Source organism: Scardinius erythrophthalmus (genome assembly GCF_964197995.2).
Source record: "Scardinius erythrophthalmus genome assembly, chromosome: 10".
In the NCBI taxonomy this organism is placed as follows: domain Eukaryota; kingdom Metazoa; phylum Chordata; class Actinopteri; order Cypriniformes; family Leuciscidae; genus Scardinius; species Scardinius erythrophthalmus.
In genome coordinates, this window is record NC_138230.1 from 3,660,218 (window position 1) to 3,682,348 (window position 22,131).

At 40.3% G+C, this 22,131-nt stretch overlaps 1 pseudogene across 1 annotated transcript in view; it reads right to left on the reverse strand.

Moving 5' to 3' along the window:
* Window positions 1-22,131, reverse strand: part of LOC308697131 (NLR family CARD domain-containing protein 3-like) — a 327,315-nt pseudogene that overhangs the window by 114,616 nt on the left and 190,568 nt on the right. Inside the window, exons 7-10 of the transcript XR_014032253.1 lie at window positions 5,892-6,065; window positions 5,394-5,567; window positions 4,402-4,575; window positions 3,904-4,077 (exon numbers count right to left, since the gene is read on the reverse strand). The product of XR_014032253.1 is annotated as an NLR family CARD domain-containing protein 3-like (transcript). The remainder of the gene's footprint in view (window positions 1-3,903; window positions 4,078-4,401; window positions 4,576-5,393; window positions 5,568-5,891; window positions 6,066-22,131) is intronic.

Sequence of the window (22,131 nt, forward strand, 5' to 3'; positions counted from 1 at the left end):
CTCCCATTTGAAACGCGTTCGAAAATGATCTATAACTCCGCGAAAATTCAGTCAAACAGGCAAACAGACCCACGGGCATAAAGCTTGAGATCGCAGCTGTTAAATGAAGTCACTTATATAAAAAACAAATATTATCAGCTTCTGTAATCTGTATAAAAAGAGAGCGACTCCAGTCGACCTCATTACGAGATGATTCACAGTAATGTGACCACTCCCCGGAGAGCGCGTGCTATTCAAACGCAAATTCTGAGAACTATTTCAGAGCTGTGAAACGCCCACATCAGCTGTAAACAAAGCGCGTCGCGAGTGAGACATTATAGCCTACCTTATGGAGAAAAGTTTCTACAGAACAGTGCTGATATGAGGAGCAATATCTCCTGAAATGAGGAGCAGATTCCGCTGAGGAGTGAGGTAGGCTGTTTTCTTTTCTCACGTGTGGAACAACGTTATAGAATAACGTTAGTGTAGGCCTATGCAAACCGCAAAAAGATGAATCGCATTTCTATAATATGACTCGCCTTTCTGTGAGATGAATGAAGGGGACATATTTGTAAAGATTGTTTAGCCTAAATATGAATCGCGCGTCTGTTTGTGAAAAAATAAACTGCTTTGCTATAGCCTACTGAGATGAGTAAAAATCGACTGGAATATGTTGAAATAAAATGTATTTGTATAAGCAACATATTAACCTGCAAAAAAATACTATTTTTGTCAAAAATAAATTCATAGACTAAGATGTTAGATGTTCCAATGTTGGCTATATTCAAACTAATGAATACATATGATAAAATGTAGGCCTATAATCTTTTTTTTTTTTTTTTCAAAGAAAGAGTACACTTGAAATATTGTTGAAATTGTAATTATTGTTGTAATTGTAACATTTTTAATAAAATAGCAAAACATATTTACAAGATAGATGTAAGCGAAATCTTAAATGGTCAATATAAGTCTTCTAAATACAGCTTTTGTCTTTGCATTGTGGCTCAGTCAGTGTCACACCTGAATGAATGGCTAATTATGCAGAGTGGGTGGGACACTGTAATTTAAGGTGTAAACTACTCCTCCCCCCCCCCGCATATTGGTTTTCCAAGCAAAACCAGTTTTACACCATTTAAATCAATGTATTTTTTTTTTGTGAACGATAAAGCAAGACTATTTTCACATAATTTTGAAGCTAGAACTCAAAGGAACAACATCAATTACTCAAAAGTCTTGTGGACACATATTTAATATGTGTTTTGTGTTCTTAAATCAGCAACTTTCATTTTATTTTTTTCCAATAACCACGCATAAACATTATTCTCTTAAAAATACAAACATCTACATACACGTTGCTCGCATATTATGGTAGCCCTGTTTGTGCTATATAGAGTGAATTTACACCTTAGCCATTAACATGTTTATAAATAACTGAAAAAAGCACAAATATCAAGGCATGTCAGAACATCTCAAGGACCCCAAAAACAGCTTGGTCCCCAGAGGGTTAAATAATATCCTTGTAAAAGGTTCTGACTTTGCTTTCTCAGATCATAAGCTCATAAGCTTCAGTTGTAGCTTTCCAATACCTATATCACCACTGAAGAAAATGCTGACTTATCGTAAAATTAACTCTGTGAATCCATCTTCCTTCTCTGCTTCAATAAGGGCTTCCACCTTGTCAGAATGTCTGCTATCTAACTGTCCGTCAGAAATCTGCTGTATATACAATAACACTTTGTCTCAAATACTTGAGAGCCATGCTCCTGTTAAAACGAGACTGGTTCCATCTACTCGTGCCTCACCCTGGTTCACTCCTGAACTACGAACAATAAAAACTGAAGGTCGCCGCCTAGAAAGACTATACAGGAAAACTGGACTTGTCTTGCACTCTTTGGCTTTTAAAGAACACTTGCTTAAGTACCGTACAGCCCTTAACGATGCTAGATCCTCTTATTTCACCACTACCATTAGGAATTCCAAGTGCAGGCCCAAATCACTCTTTGCAATGGTTAACAAACTCACAAATCCACCACAACATGTTATTTCGGGCTCTGTAAGGCTTGTAAATAGCTTTTCTCAATTCTTCTCCGATAAATTGAAGTCAATCACTGCATCCATTATCAAAAACACTCCTCATATAAGTGACTCAAATGTTCATTTAAAGTTAGCTGCTTCCGCTCACTCAACAAACTATCTCTCTGCTTTCCCTCTAACTACTCCTGCTGCCATAAGTGACCTAATTGTGACATCAAATTCCACATCTTGCCGGCTTGATCCTACACCTACTGTTTTGCTTAAGTTGTGTGTGTCCGAGGTTGCACCCTTCTTAACACACATGATAAACTGTAGTTTGGCGTCTGGCATTGTTCCAGCAGAATTAAAAATGGCTGCGGTGACCCCCATTCTTAAAAAAACAGGCCTAGACCACCTAAATATGGACAATTACAGACCAATATCCAACTTAACATTTTTAAGCAAAGTCCTTGAAAGGGTTGTTGCTTCACAATTGCGTTCGCATTTGGATGGTAATGGTCTTTTTGAACCTTTTCAGTCTGGTTTTCGCCCATTACATAGCACTGAAACTGCCCTTCTTCGGGTGGTTAACGATATTCTTTTGTCCATGGATTCAGGGCTGATAAGCATCTTGTTGCTCCTTGATTTAAGCTCTGCTTTTGACACAGTCTGCCATGAAATAATGATCTCTAGGCTTTCTGATATTGGCATCACTGGCTCTGCTCTTTCCTGGCTCATTTCCTACATCAGTGACAGAAAATATTACATCACTATACAAGGGTTTAGATCTGCCACTGCTTCACTTACACAGGGTGTTCCTCAAGGTTCGGTTCTTGGCCCGCTATTGTTCATCATCTACATATATCCACTTGGTGACATCATACGCAGGCATGGACTTAAATTTCATTGCTACGCTGATGACATTCAAATCTATCTTACCACCAGCTTCGATAGGCCATTTTTGCCTGACTCACTCACTGCATGTATCAGGGACATCAAGCATTGGATGTCCCTGAATTTCCTCAAATTAAACGATAAGAAAACCGAGATATTAGTGATTGGTTCAACTGCCTCAGTCAAAAGGATGGACCAGTCCTTTGATATTGATGGAATTCACGTTAGTCTTCGTCATCATTTCGTAACCTTGGTGTCTTATTCGATCCAACTCTATCTTTTGGCTCTCATATCTCTTCTATTGTTAAAAACTCTTTTTTCCATCTTCGTAATATTGCTCGTCTACGATCTTCTCTCACTTTAGCCGATGCTGAAACATTAATTCATGCATTAATCACATCACGCCTGGACTATTGTAATGCCTTATTTCTTGGTCTTCCCAAAAAACTTATTTCAAGATTACAGTATGTTCAAAACTCTGCAGCAAGAGTTCTCTCCTCCACTAGGCGTTCTGCTCACATTACTCCTCTGCTTCATGAACTTCACTGGCTACCTGTGGCATCACGTATCCACTTTAAGGTATTGCTCTTAACATTCAAAGCATTAAATGGTCTTGCTCCCCAATATTTGTCTGACCTACTCTACCCTTACCGCCCTGCCCGGTCCCTTAGATCAGCTGAACTTGGTTTATTGTCCATCCCTCGTTTCCGGCTGTCTACTGTAGGTGGAAGGTCATTTAGTGTTAATGCTCCTCAATTGTGGAATTCGCTACCTCTCACACTACGTAATACCTCATCTGTGGCTACTTTCAAGACCCAGTTAAAAACATATCTATATAACATGCATTTTGGATAATGTGACTATCTGTATCCTATGTGACTGTAATGTATGTGTGAGTGTTTAAATGTATTGTAATTTACAATGTAAAGCGACCTTGAGCTATGGAAAGGCGCTATATAAATAAAACTTCTTCTTCTTCTTCTTCTTCTACTATGTTGAGACTTTTATAAATCTTACCTCAGTTTCTCCAGTTTACAGTGAGGATCCTGCAGTAGATCAGAGAGCTGCTCGACTCCAGAATCTCCTACTTTATTCCATGACAGATCCAGTTCTCTCAGGTGTGAGGGGTTTGATCTCAGAGCTGAAGTCAGAGCAGCACAACCTTCATCTGTAACACCACAATTACTTAACCTGTAGAGAACAATGACACTCTTCAGTCTCTCAGTTCAGGAAACACTGATATAAATGATATGATATATATGAATTTCTCCTTTTTCCTAAACAGATTTGTGTATGAAAGCAGTTGTCACCTCTTCACATCATCCAAACTTATAACTATCAAAAACATTTAAAAGTAAAATGACCTCAGAAGCTTTGGAAAGAATCCACTGAAGATTAAACATCCTTTTCAGTTACTTGATGGTAAACCTTTTTTGTATACATTATTGTTGTATATCATTCATTATTCCCCACAGGAGAGAAACAGACGACGTTGAGACTTTTATAAAATCTTACCTCAGTTTCTCCAGTTTACAGTGAGGATCCTGCAGTAGATCAGAAAGCTGCTTGACTCCTGAATCTCCTACTTTATTCTCTGTCAGACTCAGTTCTCTCAGGTGTGAGGGGTTTGATCTCAGAGCTGAAGTCAGAGCAGCACAACCTTCATCTGTAACACCACAATCCCTCAACCTGTAGAGAACAATGACACTCTTCAGTCTCTCAGTTCAGGAAACACTGATATAAATGATAAGGTATATATGAATTTCTCCTTTCTCCTCAACAGATTTGTGTATGAAAGCAGTTGTCACCTCTTCACATCATCCAATCATGCTTATAACTATTGTTGTGGCAAATATGCAATTGTCCTGTTGCAAGTATGCCTTTTTGTAATCTAGTTAACCTGTAAATAATAAACCTATATTTAATTGAAACTAAGAAGCTTGCCAGCCAAAAGTCTTTGATTTCTAAAAAAACTGAACAGACCATGAAGAAGTCTTCTGACCTATAGATTGTGAGATTGAAAATTCAGATGCTTGTGATTTAGAACAGATTTGATGTACTTTACCTAACCTGAGAATAATCAACATAAGGATAAAAGTATCTAGAAATACGCACCATTTTTTTTACATTTTTTATTCATTTAGCTGACGCTTTTATCCAAAGCGACTTACAATTGCTATATATGTCAGAGGTCGCACGCCTCTGGAGCAACTAGGGGTTAAGTGTCTTGCTCAGGGACACATTGGTGTCTCACAGTGGATTCAAACCCGGGTCTCTCACACCAAAGGCATGTGTCTTATCCATCGCGCCACCACCACCATAAAACACTATCAAAAACTATCAAAAGTAAAATGACCTCAGAAGCTTTGGAAAGAATCCACTAAAGATTAAACATCCTTTTCAGTTACTTGATGGTAAACCTTTTTTGTATATATTGTTGTTGTAAATCATTCATTATTCACCACAGGAGAGAAACAGATGACACTGAGACTTTTATAAAATCTTACCACAGTTTCTCCAGTTTACAGTGAGGATCCTGCAGTAGATCAGAAAGCTGCATGACTCCAGAATCTCTTACTTTATTCGATGTCAGATCCAGTTCTCTCAGGTGTGAGGGTTTTGATCTCAGAGCTGAAGTCAGAGCAGCACAACCTTCATCTGTAACACCACAATCACTCAACCTGTAGAGAACAATGACACTCTTCAGTCTCTCAGTTCAGGAAACACTGATATAAATGATAAGATATATATGAATTTCTCCTTTTTCCTAAACAGATTTGTATATGAAAGCAGTTGTCACCTCTTCACATCATCCAATCTTATAACTATCAAAAACTATCAAAAGTAAAATGACCTCAGAAGCTTTGGAAAGAATCCACTGAAGATTAAACATCCTTTTCAGTTACTTGATGGTAAACCTTTTTCGTATACATTATTGTTGTATATCATTCATTATTCCCCACAGGAAAGAAACAAACGACATTGAGACTTTTATAAAATCTTACCACAGTTTCTCCAGTTTACAGTGAGGATCCTGCAGTAGATCAGAAAGCTGCTCGACTCCAGAATCTCCTACTTTATTCCTTGTCAGATTCAGTTCTCTCAGGTGTGAGGGGTTTGATCTCAGAGCTGAAGTCAGAGCAGCACAACCTTCATCTGTAACACCACAATCCCTCAACCTGTGGAGAACAATGACACTCTTCAGTCTCTCAGTTCAGGAAACACTGATATAAATGATCAGATATATATGAATTTCTCCTTTCTCCTCAACAGATTTGTGTATGAAAGCAGTTGTCACCTCTTCACATCAAATCATGCTTATAACTATTGTTGTGGAAAATATGCAATTGTCCTGTTGCAAGTATGCCTTTTTGTAAACTAGTTAACCTGTAAATAATAAAACTATATTTAATTGAAACTAAGAAGCTTGCCAGCCAAAAGTCTTTGATTTCTAAAAAACTGAACAGACCATGAAGAAGTCCTCTGACTTATAGATTGTGATTATGAAAATTCAGATGCTTGTGATTTAGAACAAATTTGACGTACTTTACCTAACCTGAGAATAATCAACATAAGGATAAAAGTGTCTAGAAATACGCACCATAAAACACTATCAAAAGTAAAATGACCTCAGAAGCTTTGGATAGAATCTGATGAAGATTAAACATCCCTTTCAGTGATTTGATGGTAAACTTTATTCCCACAGGTTGAGAATGTGCTTGTGTTGGGCAGGGCGAAGCGGCGCTTATTGAGCGGGTTCAGAATAAACTAGTCAAACAGAGGTTTATGAACTCTATTTATTATAGACAATACTCAATATCCTTAACAAATAATTTAGAAATAATGTAGAAATTCATATTATGCATAAATTCATAAAATTGTACTACAAGCTTGAACAAATATTTCCATAATGAAAACTATTTACAAAGTTGACAGTTTCTGTCTAAGCAATTAATTTTTTGAAAACAACTTTCTAAGGCCTGCCTGTACGGATCGGCTTCAGGGGCAGGAGCGTTTACCAATGCTTAAGCGTGCAGCAAGGTGCTCTCCTTGAAGTTTATTTCACATGTCAGTTTTGATCTGAAATAGAAACAAACTTACTTACTTAAACTTTTATTTCCGACCCAGAGGAATCCATAATACAAGACAATACACATACATAGTAATACACACACACACACACACACAAAAAATATATATATAATATAATAAAAATAAAACAAAAACAGTGTCCACAGTGTTCAGTGTCTAACATACAGACATGTACGCCAGTGGTTCCACAGTCTGGACAAAAATCTTACAGAACTTCATTCAGGGTTAACCAACACAGTGATTAGGTGATTTTTTGACTCAGACAGCCTACCCATAAATCTATACATCAAGTTACGTAAAACTGCAGCACAGGTAGGTACCTCAACACTAACAAACACGTGGCTTGCACTGGAGTCTCTTGGAGCTCTTAGCAGCAGCCTCATGCTGTCATTATAAGCCACTTTGAGCTTTCTAATGCTGCCTTGCTTGTAATGACACCACAGATAGGCAGTGTACAATGGTTTACAGTACGTTCTAAAGAGTGAGATCTTCACAGGGACAGAGCACATACTAAACTTACGACACAACATGTTCGCTTGCGCATACAGCTTACGACGCTGCCTATAAATATCCTTGTCATCGGACAGGTCATTTGCAATAATATGGCCCAAATATGTAATATCTGTGCATACATCAAGTATAGTACCAGATAGATAGAAGTCAGGAAAGTGTGACTGTCTATCTTCTCTACTTCTTATAGTCATAATCTTACTCTTTTTTTGGATTATACTTTATATCACAATCGGCACCATACTGTGTGCATAGTCTCAGAAGCTGTTGTATACCAGCACTATATGGGCTTAAAATGACCAAGTCATCAGCGTACATAAGGTGATTAATTAGTGAGTCACCAACCCTACACCCTGTACCACAAGCATTTAAAATCACAGACAAATCATTCATATACACATTAAAAAGAAAAGGAGACAAAATTCCACCCTGGCGCACCCCATTGGTCACTTGAAAGGGAGCCAATGTTACACTCCCCCATTTAACTCTCATTGTCTGATGAGAATAGACCAAGATTCTAATCAAGAAACCAGGGACCCCACTTTTAATCAATTTTAAAAACATTTTTTGATGATTAACACGGTCAAATGCTTTAGAAGCATCAATGAAGCACAAGAACATTGTGGAATTTTGTTTATTATATTTATCTAAAATTTCCTTTAGTGCAAAAATACATAAATCAGTACCATGCTTTCGTTTAAAACCAAATTGATTATCAGTAGACAGGACATACCTCTTAAGTCTACACAATATAACTGTCTCCAGCACTTTGGACATAACACTGGCCAGAGCTATTGGCCTATAATTATCTGAGCTATTCAGCTTCCCCACTTTATCTTTGATAACAGGTACCAGCTCAACATACAGCATAGAATCAGGTAACTCTCCATGAACAAAAAACCCTGTGTAGCACATAGCCACAAGAGGACACAGTTTATTACTGGCAAGTTTAAGATGTTCAGCTGTAATATGATCCAGACCACATGCCTTATTATCTCTTAGCTTCAATATTGCTTCATGGATTTCAGAAGAAGTGATAACAACATCATCATTATACTCCACATTATCCACCACAAACAGATTACTTTTTACACAGTTTAGTAGTTCACAATAATGTTTCCGCCATAACTGTGAAATTTCATCAGGGCCACTCACACCATCTATATTAGACGGAAGAGATGTTTTACAATTATTAATATTTTTAATTTTTAATTTTGCAGCTTCCATGCCAGTGAATCAGACCTCATAATGTTTTCATTTCTTTTAATATAGCAAAGTGCACATTTAAATCTGGCATTAGTGCTTTTTTTTGTTTCAAACAAGGGCCCATGCCTACTTTTGCCAGACTTAGCCCATTTTTTAAAAGCATTTCGGGCCTCTAAATGAAGCTCTTCTACGTGATCCTTCCACCCTGGCATTTCTCCTAAGTTTATATAGAGGCCTACTCGAGATTCTGAGAGACTCCACAATAGCTTCATACAGGGAACATAAATCCTTACAGTGCTGTACATTCTTACAGTTCATATCCCGACACAATAAGGCATCTTTTGGGACCTCAATATTGCCCAGCAAAGCATCTGAATGATCAACATATCTATTAAGATCTTTCTTAGAAATTTTTGACCAATTTATTTTCTCTACATCAAATGCATTGTCCACAGGCAACAACACCGGTGTATTGCCCATGTTCACCACCATGAGAAAGGGTCTATGATCCGTAGTAGCCAGGTCATAATCAATCTTCATTATCTCCATGGAGTCATGGGCATCCACTGTACAAAGGCAGTGATCTAGCCAGGAAGTAGAGTGCCAGGCCTCGCTGATACAAGTATAACTATCATTTGGCAATAGTACCTTACTAGATAAAATTAATCCACTATCTGTACAAAACTGCATTAAATGATTACCAAATGAAGAGTTTGCATCAGTTATGTCAGCATTCATGTCACCTAAAACATATATGCAGGTGGAAGAGTTATCCTGAATAAAAGACATGATAAATGCCAATCTACTGAGATACTCATCCTCATTATATATGCACTCATATGGCGTAAAAACATTCAAAATTATTATCTTCTTGTCATTACAACACAGCTCAATACCAATAGACCAGTCAACTCCCAGTCTTATAACATTAACCAACTGATCATATTTTTTATTCCACAACGTAGCAACCCCCCCAGGAATTCTCCCCCGGACAATTTTAGCACTTAAGTCAGTTGTTGATTCACCCGCTACATGAAAGTTTCTATGCAAGGAATTTAAGCCTTCCAGTTCTTGTTTGGCAAGGAACGTCTCCTGGACACACAAAATGTCATGTTTAATCAAAGCGTTTCAATCTTCTGTTTATTCAGCTACACCGATAGGGATTTCCTGGAATGATGCGCATTATTGTACTTCTGCAGCGGGGCATATTTAACGTGTTTGCGTGAGAGCGCCCTCTGGCATTCATATGGGGCAGTATTTACTACCAGTCAGCCGCACTCCACTGACAAGCTGCGCATAAGATAATCGCAAATCGTGTGCGGTTTTGTTGCGATTAATCGTTCAGCCCTAGTCTGCATCCAGCGTGGGAGAAAACCTGGTGGCAAACACATTCACCAACTGTGTTTTCACCACTCCAATGTTGCTCTCAGTACCGGTTCCAGTTATTCCCACATTCCTCTGCCCACGTTTAAGGTGACTTTGCTTGTTGTGGGATTTCCATGGCACAGTTACTTTAAGGGACCCCGGCTTTTTGCGACCTTCTTTCACAACAACGCTCCACTGTGAGGACTGTATTTGTGTTTGTGGCGATGTTACTGCTACATCCAGGAGCTCCTGTTGTTGAGCGGACCCCTCCAGTCCCTTCATCCCCCCACATGAGCTACTGGCGATCTCGGTATCCAGACCCAGGTGGCAAGACTTCCCAGCGGGAGACGATGTTAACTCCTCCTGTCGATCAGGGCCTGCTAGCCCCGACACCCCTTCTCGTGCGGTGCCATCAGCCCCTATATCGTAACCCGATGTGCAGTGCGTTTCCACCGCTGTCACTCGGCGATCCATGGTCGCAACAATTGTCCCCAAGTTTTCACCCACTTCTGCCTGTATTTGCAATGCCCTCCTCAGGCCAGAAACTTCTTGGTTCAGCTGCTCCATTTGGCCAAGCAACGCCGAGGCATCCATATGGCCAAATCCTATAGGTGGCAGTTCATCCAAATAATGTGAAACAAACTGCAGAATATTCTCACCACACTCATTTAGAACCTTCAAACAGGCCTTGATATTAAACCTTTTTATGAAAAAGTTCTCAAACTTTTTAGAGTGGCATGCCTAAGGCTTTTATAATCCTTTTGCGTACATCTCTGCAGTCACACCTTTTTCAGTAAGGGACAATATTTTTTTAGGGCTGGGAGAAAAAAATCGATTCACCAAACGATTTCACCTTTAAACGATTTTATAATAGATTTTATTTTTATTACAGAATCAATATTAATTCAAATTAAATTGCTTTATATTTGCCCTTGCTTGTAGATGAGGTTGACTGAAGTTAGCCACTTTTGTTTCGACAGAGGATGAAATGTGTCGTTATCTTTGAGTGTTGAGTGACGTAATATAAGTGGACGCGTGAAAGCTTATTGAGACTGAAAGCATTGAAAAGTCCTCGCAAGACGCGTAGCGCTACTCATATGCTGAGAGAGATAAGACATTGTTTCGCCACAAGATGGTGACAAGTGACTGTTAAAAAATTTATTTGTTACTGAATCATTTATTAAAGTGAATGTAGTACTGTATGTTTCTAAAATAAGTCAGAAAAATATGATGAATTGTTTTTGTAAATATGTCTCATATCATCTTATACATCTTATACATCATGTACAGTCTGTATAAAAATCGCAATATTGAATCACAATACTTGTAGAATCGCAATTCTTTTTTTTTTTTTTGGCCCGCCACCACCCCCCCTCTTCGGAGGACAACTTTATTGTTTAATAAAGCAAATTATATACACAATATATTACAATACTGATGACAGATTTATATACAGTGCGTGACCATTCAACCAATTTAGTAAGACCCTGGGTACATGGGGGGGGGGGGATTATAACACCACGAACAGAGTGTAACACATAACATATAAGACATGACTGTAATGCCAAGCCACCAGAGGGAGCCATCACCCGAGTACTGACTGAGCGCTCCCTCTGCTGCTTCTACATTCACTTCCTGTTTGGGACTACTTAAGCTGGGACCATGTGCTTTCTCACCGCGAAGTATTGCCAGTTTACCCTGCCTTACCAAGCGTTTTTCCTGATATTCTGATTGTCTGCATGTGTATGATTCTGCCTCGTTCTCTGACCATTGATTCTACGGATTTCCCTTTCTGGATTGTTTGCTTGTGTGGACTGATCTCAAGGTTTGACTTCTATGCCTGGTTTCTCACTAACGTCTCTTGGATTATCCCTTGGATTGTCGAAAGATCGGACTGCTTTACTGTTATCGACCCTCTGCCTGTTTCCACGTGTTTGTTATTGTATATTTGCAATAAACTTCTGCATATGGATTCTAATGCTGCATCAGCGTCCTCATTACAGAATACTTCGCCTACCGTGAATCCAGCGGAGGTTTCCAACTTACAAGCCGCATTCGCTTACCAAAGCGAGGTTCTGAAGAATTATCAGGAACAACTTGCAAAGCTACAATCAGTCAACGAACACCTGACGCACTACGTACGATCCCTTCCTCCTCCCACGCCTTCAACGGTAAGCTTTGCTCTTCCTAATAAGTTTGATGGCTCTGCTGAACAATGCAAGGGATTCATTCGACAAGTAAAGCTATATTTTGAGTTTCAACAAGATCGATTTGAATCTGAGAAGAAGAAATGTGCATTTCTTATGACTTTGCTTACGGGAAAAGCCCTCGATTGGGCTTCAGCGGTGTGGGATAGCGATACACAACTCAGGAGATCCACTGAGTATTTTTTACTTCAACTTCAAGAAGTTTTTGAATATCCCGCAGGGGGCAGGGATATTTCAACAACTTATTAATGCAAAACAAGGTAACCGCACTGCAGCTGATTATGCTATTGAGTTTCGCACACTGGCAGCTCAGAGTGGATGGAATGATGTCTCTCTTAAAGCTACCTTTTACAACAGCCTCAATGTTGATCTGCAAACTGAACTCGCCTGTCGTAGAGAGGATTTATCATTTTCAGAACTTGTTAATCTCACCATCAAGATCGATAATCTCATGAGACAGACTCCCAAGCAACGTACTAACAGAACAGTTTATAATCATTCCCCTATCAGCCATCTCACAGTTGAAAAATCATCTGTTGAACCCATGCAACTTAACGTTTCTCAATTGACGGAAGAGGAACGAGCAAGACGTCGACAAAATCATCTGTGCTTCTACTGCGGTGAACCAGGCCATCGCAGTATCGGTTGCCCACTCAAGGCCAAGTCTTCAACAGGGGTAAACATTCACAATTTCTCTGTCTTTAAAAATAAGTCGCTTACACTACCCGTCACCATAAGAACTGATTCTCTGTCTATTGATCTCACAGCGCTGATTGACTCTGGAGCAGCTCTGAATATCATCAACAAGGACATAATTCAGAAGTTTAATATTCCTACCCAACCATGCATTCCACCCATTCAGATCAAAGCTATCGACGACACTCTCATCAATCAAGGTATCCAATGTCAAACAAAAACCTTGAAACTTCAAACTGGTTTGTTCCATCAAGAAAACATCACCTTGTATGTCGTTGACTCACCCAAATACGAAGTCATCTTAGGATTTCCTTGGCTAACCATCCACGATCCTTCCATTTCCTGGTTCCAAGGGGAGTTAACTCACTGGTCTCCATTCTGTTTGATGAACTGCCTTTCAATTCAGCCACAACCATGTCTCACCACAAGCATTGAGAGTCCCGAAACCCAGGTAAAAGTATCCATCCCCAGTCAATATCAAGATTTGTCTGAAGTTTTCAGCAAGACTAAAGCCACACAACTTCCTCCACATCGTCCATGGGATTGCGCCATTGATTTGCTTCCCAATGCCATGCCTCCCAAAAGCAGAGTTTACCCATTGTCCAGGATTGAGGATCAGGCTATGGAGGAATACATTGAGGAGGCCTTAGACTCAGGGTTCATTCGTCCATCCACATCTCCTGCAGCCGCCGGGTTCTTCTTCGTGAGTAAAAAGGATGGTGGTTTAAGACCCTGCATAGATTACTGTGGACTTAACAATGTCACAGTAAAATTCCGCTATCCCTTGCCTTTGGTACCTCCGGCTCTGGAACAACTACGAGAGGCCACCATTTACACCAAACTAGACTTACGAAGCGCATACAATCTCATCAGGATCAAAGAAGGTGATGAATGGAAGACTGCATTTCTCACCACTAGGGGGCACTTCGAGTACCAGGTAATGCCCTATGGATTAGCCAACTCACCAGCTGTCTTTCAATCCTTTATAAATGAAATTTTCAAGGACTTCATGAACAAATTTGTTATTGCCTACATCGACGACATTTTGATTTATTCCAAGACAGAGACTGAACATGTTACTCATGTGCGTGCAGTATTATCTCGTCTACTGGAGAACCAACTCTATGTCAAAACTGAGAAATGTGAGTTCCATGTCCATCAGACATCTTTTCTTGGCTATCAAGTCAGTCACCAGGGAGTGAGGATGGACTCAATCAAAGTTCAAGCAGTCACGGATTGGCCTCAACCGACTACCATTAAAGAGCTTCAGAGATTTCTAGGCTTTGCCAATTTCTACCGCCGTTTCATCAGAGATTACAGCACTATCGCCTCTCCTCTCACCTCACTCTTGAAAGACAAACCCAAGAAACTCGGTTGGAATGAAGAAGCAAGCCATGCTTTTGCCACCCTCAAGTCAAGTTTCACCTCAGCTCCCATCCTGAAACATCCTGATCCTGATCTACCGTTTGTCTTGGAAGTGGATGCATCAGACTGCGGAATAGGAGCTGTTCTCTCTCAACGTCATGGACAACCAGGCAAGCTTCATCCATGTGCATTTTACTCCAGAAAACTCACGAGTGCACAAAAGAACTACGATGTTGGTAATAAGGAATTATTATCCATGAAAGCAGCCATTGAAGAGTGGAGACATTGGCTAGAGGGCGCTCGCTACCCATTCCAAGTCATCACCGACCACAAGAACCTTGAGTATATAAAGGGAGCAAAAAGACTTAATCCTCGCCAAGCTCGATGGGCCCTCTTCTTCACTCGTTTTGATTTCACCGTTACTTATCGACCAGGCAGCAAGAACAGTAAGGCAGACGCACTCTCCCGTAAGCATGACCCTCCTATAGAGGATTTCAAACCCGAAACCATTCTACCACCCACTGTCATTCTGGCTCCAGTCTCATGGGACATCATGGAGGAGATTCAAAGCAGACAAGAACAAGATCCGCCACCACCACAATGCCCACCAAACAAACAATATGTACCCCAAGACATGCGTCACCAAGTACTCCAATGGGTTCATACATCCATCAGCTCAGGACATCCAGGTATATCACGCACCCTCCATCTGTTAAAGAACTCATTTTGGTGGCCTTCAGTGACCAAAGACACAACCATCTTCATCAAATCCTGTCAGATCTGTGCTCAATCCAAGACCCCCAAGGAATTACCCTCAGGCCTACTTCAACCATTACCCATCCCACAACGACCATGGTCTCATCTCTCTATTGACTTCATCACTGACCTGCCACCATCTGACGGATTCACAACCATTCTAGTCATCATCGACAGATTCTCAAAGTCATGCCGGTTAATTCCATTAAAGGGATTACCTACAGCCATGGAAACAGCTTTAGCTCTCTTCAACCATGTATTCCGCATCTATGGCTTGCCTGAGGACATTGTCAGCGACAGAGGAACACAATTCACCTCCCAAGTCTGGAAAACGTTCTGCAAACAATTGGATATTAACGTTAGCCTCACGTCTGGATACCATCCTCAGAGCAACGGCCAGGTGGAGAGACTCAACCAGGAGATTGGCCGTTATCTACGAACCTATTGTAGTAGGGAACAACATAGGTGGTCAGAGTCTCTTCCCTGGGCCGAATATGCCCAGAATTCACTCACTCATGCATCTACAGGCCTCACCCCCTTCCAGTGTGTCCTGGGGTATCAGCCCCCTATGTTCCCGTGGTCGGGTGAACCTTCCTCGGTTCCAGCAGTTGACGACTGGATTAAACGTAGTGAGAGGGTGTGGGACAGTGCTCATGTGCGTCTTCAACGGGCTGTAAGGAATCAGGAGATCCAGGCCAACAGACGCCGACGTCCACACCCTCCCTACGAACCTGGACAGCGGGTCTGGCTCTCTACGAGGGACATCAAGCTGCGGCTGCCCAGCAGGAAGCTCAGCCCAAGGTACGTAGGCCCTTTCAAGATTCTCAGACGAATTAATGAGGTAACGTACCAGCTAGAGCTTCCTGCTAACTACCGTATCTCTCCCTCCTTCCATGTGTCCCTTCTCAAACCGGTCCACCCGGAGGCTGACCCCGGCCAGATGACCCCAGAACCACCGCCACCCCTGGATGTAGGTGGTATGCCCGCCTACCAGGTAAAAGAGTTACTGGACTCTCGGCGCAGAGGGGGTCAGCTCCAATATCTGGTGGACTGGGAGGGCTATGGACCTGAGGAGAGGTCATGGGTGGCCGCCAACGACATTCTGGATCCATCACTCACGGAGGAATTCCATCGAGCCAGACCTGACTGTCCAGCACCCCGACCACGGGGACGTCCTCGCCGAGCTCCAGGAGTCGCTCCTAGAGGGAGGGGTTCTGTAATGCCAAGCCACCAGAGGGAGCCATCACCCGAGTACTGACTGAGCGCTCCCTCTGCTGCTTCTACATTCACTTCCTGTTTGGGACTACTTAAGCTGGGACCATGTGCTTTCTCACCGCGAAGTATTGCCAGTTTACCCTGCCTTACCAAGCGTTTTTCCTGATATTCTGATTGTCTGCATGTGTATGATTCTGCCTCGTTCTCTGACTATTGATTCTACGGATTTCCCTTTCTGGATTGTTTGCTTGTGTGGACTGATCTCAAGGTTTTACTTCTCTGCCTGGTTTCTCACTAACGTCTCTTGGATTATACCTTGGATTGTCGAAAGATCGGACTGCTTTACTGTTATCGACCCTCTGCCTGTTTCCACATGTTTGTTATTGTATATTTGCAATAAACTTCTGCATATGGATTCTAATGCTGCATCAGCGTCCTCATTACAATGACAAGGTGATAGACAGACAACAGAGGGACAAGACAGTTGACAAACACAAAAACGTATTATTATTGATTAAGTAGAATGATCTTAAGCAAATTTTATTTGTTAATCTAAGATTTATATTAGTTGGTCATGGCTAGGGTGTTTGAGGGGGAAAAGGGTTTGGAAACATGTTATGCATAAGTGTATGCCTATGTGTATGTATGAAGTGATGGCTGCAAAAACAAAAGTTGGTAATGTACACGGCTTGTAGTTATGTTTGTGTGGTATTAAGAAATGTCAAAAATGGTGACCAGGTGTCTTCAAAGGCTGATGTTTGCTTCCTTCTGTATGCATTGTGTTTTTCCATTGAAATGTATTCTGAGATTAAATTTGTCCAGTGTTTGATGTGGCAAGATTTTTTTGATTTCCAGTTTTGGAGAACTACTTTCTTAGCGACAGCTAGAGAGATGAGCAACGGATTCCTGTATTTTTGCGGGATATGGATTTCGGAAGAGTCGCCTATGAGACAAAGTGTTGGTGATGATGGGATTCTGTGGCTCAGGATAGTGGACAGTGTCTCAGTGACTGTAATCCAAAAAGAGTGAACTGGTTTTACTTTGGGTGATGTGAGTTCTATGAATGACTTTATATTGTATAAGCTGCAGGTTTGTGTTATCAGTCATGGAAAATGTATTCCTACAGATTTGTTCCCAGTACTCAGGGTTGGAAGAGACGGCCAGGTCGGTTTCCCACTTGGCTGTTGGGAGTGTTATTGTTGTGTTTTGGTTGGAGATTAATGTATATAGTTGGGAGGTTAATTTTTTGAAGTTATTAATTTTCAAAATTTCTTCTATAAGCTGGGAAGGTTGTAATGTATTGTTGGTTAGTGTGGTTTTATCTTTAATTTGAAGTCTAAGTTGTTGATATTGAAGGAATTGTTCTCTCCCAACCCCATATTTCTGTGTGAGTGTATTAAATGACATGAAATGTTGGTTCTCAAATAAGTGGTGAAGATGTGTGATTCCTTTTTGTGCCCATGTGGGGAAATAAAGAGGTTTGTTCTGTATCATGAATTCTGGGTTGTGCCAGAGTGGGGTGTACCTGTTTAATTCTAGTGATGATTTTGTGATTTGGTTCGTTTTCCACCAGGCTGTCAGAGTTGAATGGATGGTAATGTGTTGGCAGAGTTTGGATTTTTTGATTGATTGTGAAAGGAAGGGGAGATCTGCAACAGAGATATTTGTGCATTTGTTTTGTTCCAGTTCTAGCCAAGGATAATTATGCTTGTGTATATTGATCCATTTAGCTAGGTACTGTAATTGATTAGCCAGGAAGTAGTGATGAAAGTTTGGTGCCTCAAGCCCCCCATGTGATTTTTTATTTTGTAGTGTTGAGAGTGATATCCTGGGTTTTTTGTTTTTCCAATAAAATTGTGTTGTTAATGAATTAAGAGTTTTGAACCATTTATCTGTAGGAGTGATAGGGATCATAGAAAAAAGGTAATTTATTTGGGGTAGGGTTTTCATTTTGACAGCAGCTATTCTTCCGATGAGTGTGAGTGGGTGTTTAGACCAGCGTTTATATTCATCTTCAATTTTCTTTAGGAGTGGAGTATAGTTGAGGGTGAAAAGCTCTGACAGCCTGGGGGAAATCTGAATCCCTAGGTACTTGATGTTGCCTGTGTGAAGGTGGAGGGATGTGTCCTGAGCTCCAGAATCCCATGCATCATCTGAAAGTGGTAGTAAAATTGACTTGTTCCAGTTGATAGTGTAATGTGAGACAAGGGAGAATCTGCTGATAATGTTGAACGTTTCTTGAAGTGATACTCGTGGGTTCTGTACATAAAGTAGAAGATCATCTGCATATAAACTGATTTTGTGTTGTGTGTTGTCTACCTGAATTCCTTTGATTATGGTGTTTTGTCTTATTGCTGCTGCGAGTGGTTCAATGAAAATTGCGAAGAGGGAAGTCGAGAGTGGGCATGGTGCCCTGATGCAGTGTGAAACTCTGTGAAGTGATTCCGTTAGTGGTGATGGTGGCCCTGGGTGATGTGTACAGTATTTTAATCCAGTGGATGAACGACTCTCCAAAACCGAACTTGTGAAGTGTGTTGAATAAAAAAGACCAGTTTACCTTATCAAAAGCTTTTTCTGCATCAAGTGAAATGATAATGGTTTTCTGTTGTCTTTCTTGTGATATATTAAATAGATTGAAAAGTCTGCGGACATTGTCTGTGGCGTGTCTATTTTTTATGAAGCCTGTCTGATCTGGATGAATGAGTGTGGGGGTGACTGTTTCTATTCTGGTTGCTAGTGCTTTGGTAATAATTTTCAAGTCAGTATTCAATAGTGAGAGAGGTCGGTAACTAGAAGGGTGAGATGGATCTTTGTTGGGTTTTAGCAGTAATGTCATGGCTGCTGTATTCATGTGTGTGGGTATGGTAGATGACGTTTTAATTTCTATAATTACTCTGTTAAATAGTGGTGATAATATGTCCCAGAAGTGTCTGTAAAATTCAGCTGGTAATCCATCTGGCCCGGGAGATTTATTGCTAGGAATGTTATTGAGTGCTTTAGTAAGTTCATTAAGGCTAAGGGGTGTGTCTAAGATGTTGGTTTGTTCTGCAGTTAATTTTGGCAATGTCAGACTGTTCAAGAAGGTGTCGATTTCTGATTGAGTAGGTTGGTGAGTGGGGGAATAGAGGTTGCTGTAGAAATTCCGAAATACGTTATTTATATCCTGTGGGTTTTGATTAATATTTCCTGCAGCGTCTAGGATAGCTGGGATGATTGATTTCTCTTTTTTTGCATTGGAGTAGATTTGCTAAATATTTACTGTTTGCTTTATTACTATATTGAAGACCATTAAGTTTCAGTTGCTGAATTTGAAATTGTGTTTTTTTTTGTATGATGTCATCAATTTGAGTTTTAAGTTCCTTTAATTCTTTCTGATTTGGTTCACTGGGGTGGTGAGATATTTCATTTGTGAGGAATTTGATTTTTTTTTTTTTTTTTGTAGAATCGCAATTCTGAAAAATATCGCAATACATATCGTATCGGCACCCAAGTATCGTGATAATATCGACTCGGGAGATAGGTGTATCGTCCCAGCCCTAATATTTTACCAGCGCAATTTCTACTTTTACAGATATCTTTAGAAAATAAATAATTCTTTAATGAAATAAAAAATTTCAATAAAGAAATATGCAATGATGGTAACAACAAATCGCGCTTTACTGCCGTTCTCGACCATGTACCTTTGTAAAAGTGGGGATTTAGCACTTACTAGCATGAAGAACAAATATAGACACAGACTGTGCATAGAGATCGATTTAAGATTCAAACTCTCTTCGATCAAAAACCCTGTGTGAGTTCCTGTTTAATGTTAATCACATTATAGGAATATCCACACGAATGCAAATGTGACATTTATTTTATACAACAGTTCAACAAACGAAAGGTGTTAATATTAAGTGGTGTTCATTTTAAACAGTTTTGTCAGTATTTTTTTTCAACAAAATAATAGCTTCAACAAAAGCCACAGCAGAACAGCAGAATTCATTCATAAATACAGCTATTTGCTTCGTTACTGAATGAATTAATAACTCGATGACTCACTCATAAAGAGTGACTTACTGCCACCTACTGGCAGTTTTAATTTAATATTTAAAAGCATCACTTCGTTTTAACCATCATTGCATATTTCTCTATTTATTTTTATTTAAAGCATTATTTAACTTATAAAGGTATTTGTAAAAGTAAAAAAATGCACTGGAAAAATTGATTCAAGGGGGCAAATATTCTCTTACTGAAAAAGTTGTGACTGTTGAGAAGGGGGTAGCCTACGTAGAAGGATGTTAAAAGCAATACACATACCAAGGGCAGAAAGTAATATACAGAGGTCACTTGCAAAGTTAGTTTAAAGATACAAACAAAGATCTATAGTGACACGACAATTGAACATTCGCAAAGACCCGCCCCCTTTAGTTACTGTTGCTATGTCCAACAAGCCACGCCTCTCTCTCACACACACCACATCATGATCTCACGCAGAGCGGAGAAAACACATGGCGGAGCAGAGAGTCCACCGACAACACACTGACAACACGCTGACAGACAGGACAGACCAGGCTACTTTTGATTTAAACACAAAGTCTCACTCTTCAAATTTGGTCATTTTTTAAAGAAATTTAAACGATAAATACCGTTTTGTGGCTCTTTAATGTGTCTGACAGATCGCTCTAGCCTCAGTTAAAGCTGCTCGTGAACCGATCGTGAGCCGGCGCCACCTTTTGAACGTTTATTCCGATGTAAATTCAGGACTTTGCGTTCCTATTCTTTGTTATTTGTTCATCGGAGCGTCGTCTCTTTGGTCGTGTGTCGGCCATATCAAAATTCTCAAGAATATACAATTTTAACATTAGTCGTTGTTCATCTCTCCTCTATCTAACTTCCCTCTTCATGCTTCTCTCTCCTCCACCCCCCACACCCCCCTTCATGTGCACGCGCACTAACCCCCCCACCCCCACATCATTCTTGTCCGTGATTGGCTGGAACACTGTTTGTTATGTTTGGTGGCCAAGGCTGGGTCAGTTTGTGGAGCCTGGGCTGTCTACAGAGACTGCTTTTCTACAGTGTGTTCAGGGGACCGGCAGCGAGCGGATAGTGAGGAGATGTTTGCTGGATGTGACAAAAAATGGTTTTGGCCTAAAAAACGTGTGACATCGCTTAGAGCACCTTTAATTTATAGCATCAAATAAACATGAATGAACGTAAGAAGAAATGTTGTTTTAACCGCGGAAAGACGTCAGTACACACCGTTTTTCAAGATCAAATCCTCCAACGTTAATCTTCTAACTCTCCTGACCGATTTGTCGGACAAAAATGGCGGATGGCGGATTATGATTGGTCAGATCGCCTGTCAATCAAACTCCCTGCGAAGGGTCAATTCCCCACTGAAGAGAAAATGACTGAAATTTCACTACATCTTTTTATGAGTAAAAACGTATCTTTATTTGGTGTTTATTTTTCATGGACTCTCAGGACTCATAACTTGCCTGAATTAGGTCCTGAATTGAACAGCGTTCAGCATGCAGTTGATGATGTCCAGTTTGCCGCTTTGTTCACGGTCATTTCACGATCAGTTCACGCTCGACGCTGCATGCATATCTCTCTCTCTCTCTCTCTCTCTCTCTCTCTCTCTCTCTCTCTCTCTCTCTCTCTCTCTCTCTCTCTCTCTACGCATGCGTGGGCGTTTGATTTGATTTGAATATTTTATTTCGAACTAAAGAAAAGAAAAACAGAAATATATATATACATAATAAAAGAGAAAAAAAGACAAAATAATTTACATTACAGCTCGAAAAGGAGTGGGAAGAAGACAAGCTTATTGACTCCCACCCCTGTTCAT